Genomic DNA, 3047 nt, shown 5'->3' with positions numbered 1-3047 from the left:
ATTTTATTATTTGGGCAATCATTAAAAAATTTTAATAATGTGTTAACCTAGTAGATTGGCTTTTTACTTATATAAACCACATCTAATTTTGACAGCAGCATGGCCATTTTACCCATAAGGGTAAATGACTAGTCCACAGTCACACGGCTAATAATTAGCTAAGCTGAAATTCAAGGTCCTTGTTAGGTTTCATTGTTTACATTCTTTTCACCACACAAGCAGCTACACCCCAGGGTTTGACAGAGATCGTGTGGATAGCTTTAGAGTTTCCCCACCCGTTTGTAGTATAGCAGGAGTCTGTGGGTGATTCTCCTGGAAACACGGCTCACCTCTAGTGACATGATTGAGCTTATTCACTGCTCCCTTTTTTTATGTGCTTCTTTCTCAGGAGAGGTCTCCTTGCTTTTTAAATTCCGTAAGCCTAGTTCGCTAGTGAGAGTTTCTTGAGAGCAGAGCCTGTCTTTGTTTGCTCTATTCCTAGTATCCAGTGTAGTATCTAACACATATCAGAGGGACTTCATCAAACACTTTTTGAACTTATGAATTGAATTGAATTCAAGCATAACTCATGGACACAAGATAAAGTAGTATAAAGTGTATTGGTCAGAAAGATCACTTCTGTATAGATTCAGTGCCAGCTTAAACACTATCTTGAACAGGTTAATTAAGCTTCCTGATGCTATCACCTTTATAATATAGTAATAACTATTCTCTCATAGGGTAGTTGTAAAGACCAAATGTTAATATTTCAGTGCTTTTTTAAGGAGAATTTTTAAGGTCCAAAGTGGAAAAAATAAGGGGGCTCTGTAACACAAGAATGTCTTTAGACAATTGACCTCAGGCAAGTTCATCTTCTCCACTAATTGGTTCATTTTCTCCCAACGCTGATAATTTTCATCAACCACTGCCCACAAGTCTATTCCCCCATTCAGCTCCCACAAGCTTCCAAGTTTTAATATTTCTACCTCTTAACATCTATCTTAAATTGGTCTCCTCCTCTCTATCCCCTCTGGCTTGTCTGTATTCTAGTCCCCATCACCTCCTATAATTAATTATCTCCTGTTCATTTATCACAGTTTCCTGAGCTTCCTACTTTTATCTGGGCTTTCAAAACTAACAAAAGAAAACAAAACCCATAAACTTCCTACCGTCAAATGTTACTAGTATAGAACATACAAATCTACTGCATTTTCTGGGATAGTAGTGACTCCAGAAGTTATCCCCTATATCAGTAGAATATTTTGAAAGAAAATTTTTTATTTTCCAATTTTATATTTGTCATAAGAAAAATTCTTTTGTTGAGCCACATACTTCACTTTTTAATTCAGAATATATGATTATCGTATCCCCGGGTTGCCTTGTGTTCAGGAAAAGGGAAAGGAAGTTTCTTGCTCCTTTTCCCCCTTTCAGTTCAAAACTGAGTTAGTTATCCCCATCTCAGATCTCAGACTTCAGGCTAATACTTTCACTAATATAGCTGAGGAATATGATACTTTAAATTTGTCTATGTAGACCAGCCTTAAAATGATATAATGATTTATAATGTTGATTCTTTGGGAAAGGGCATTTTGGTCCCACATGAACATCTAACAAATGAAATTTTATAACACAACCCATTGGTAAGTAGGAGGCTACCTTTATTAGGAAGAAAATAGTAAATTGAAAATTCTTATCCCTAACTTTGGCATTGCTAGAAGTATAGAGTTGTATATTAATTGTTTAAGTGATAAGCAAAAAAGGAATACTTTATTTAAAGCAACATTGTTGAATCATTTTGTTTTTATTTCAGCTGTCTGCCTAATAAAATTCTGGAAATCTTTTTTTTTTTCCTCTCTGTTTTTTTCCCTTTCTTTCACCAACACTCATTCTAGGCCTGAGAATATTATTTACTTTTCAGTAGGCTCTTGTGGTAATAAAGCATCACTCATTTCTCTGCTTTCTTTCCATGAGACACAGAGCAAACATGCAGTAAGTGATGGCCTTGTCCAAACGCCACTGTGTAAAACAAGTGAGCAAGACTCGGGGTCCCTGTCTCGTCCTGCAGGAGCAAAATGATCTCAGGAACAGCACGAGACAATAAATTTAATAAAGGCATTTGTATCTCCTGGAAATTTTCACCATAATTCCTTCAAAATATCTTAGAAAAGTATATTCTGTTTTATGGTAACACCTTCAAGCTGGAAGTCCTTTCTCAGTGATTCTAATGAGACAGGGAGATTACTGCTGTACACAAATATGTATTGAGATTATGAAATTATATAAGGTCTCTTTTGTTACGTTGTTTGGTTTTCCTTTTTATTTTAAAATTACATTAACAAATCAGATTTTGCTGAGAATTTACTTGCAATTTTGACCAAATGCTTCTCATGAGGAAAATGATTTTCTTCACTGTTGCAAATACAAAGAATATTATGGTTTTTTTCTCTAGATGAGGACAACTAGAGAATTCTTGCTCTGATAGCATAAAGCAAGCTGATGAAGTCAAATAGGCATTATAATCCTTATGAGAAAACTATCTTTCTTCACTTTTGAAGTATTCCTTATAAAATCTGGATCTCAGAGACAGTCACACCATGATCCATCAGCATAGCTTAGCTATTTGCAAGTCCTCAGCAGGTCACCATAATTTACACTTACTAACCATGTAAACACATATGAGCCTCCTAATTACTGTGAATAGTCTAGAGTCTTTTCTCTTTATTGAAATAATAAAATGTAGGTTAATAAAAGAGCATGCCCCATTTGTTAAATTGACTAAATGTATTTAGATGTTACTTTTCAATCTGTTACAACTTCAAATACAGCCCACTCTAAAGGATTTACTTTCTCCTATTTTAATAAACATTCTTAAAGTTGAAAATACAAGAAACGTACCACCAGATTCAGTTATTAGAATTTACTTAGTGTTCCTGAAGGATTAATATAACAGACAAGCTCTGGTATAAGACGGCCTGTGTTCAAGTCAGAGCTCTCCCACCGATGGGCTGTGGGCCAGTGAACAAGATGCTGACCTCTTTGTAAACCTCTGGTGTTTCTCACCTGCAAAA

Source organism: Artibeus jamaicensis, unplaced genomic scaffold, assembly GCF_021234435.1.
Source record: "Artibeus jamaicensis isolate MK-2021 breed Jamaican fruit bat unplaced genomic scaffold, CSHL_Jam_final contig_387, whole genome shotgun sequence".
Taxonomy (NCBI): Eukaryota; Metazoa; Chordata; class Mammalia; order Chiroptera; family Phyllostomidae; genus Artibeus; species Artibeus jamaicensis.
The sequence above is the reverse complement of the archived record's forward strand: the minus strand, read 5'-3'. Positions refer to the sequence as shown.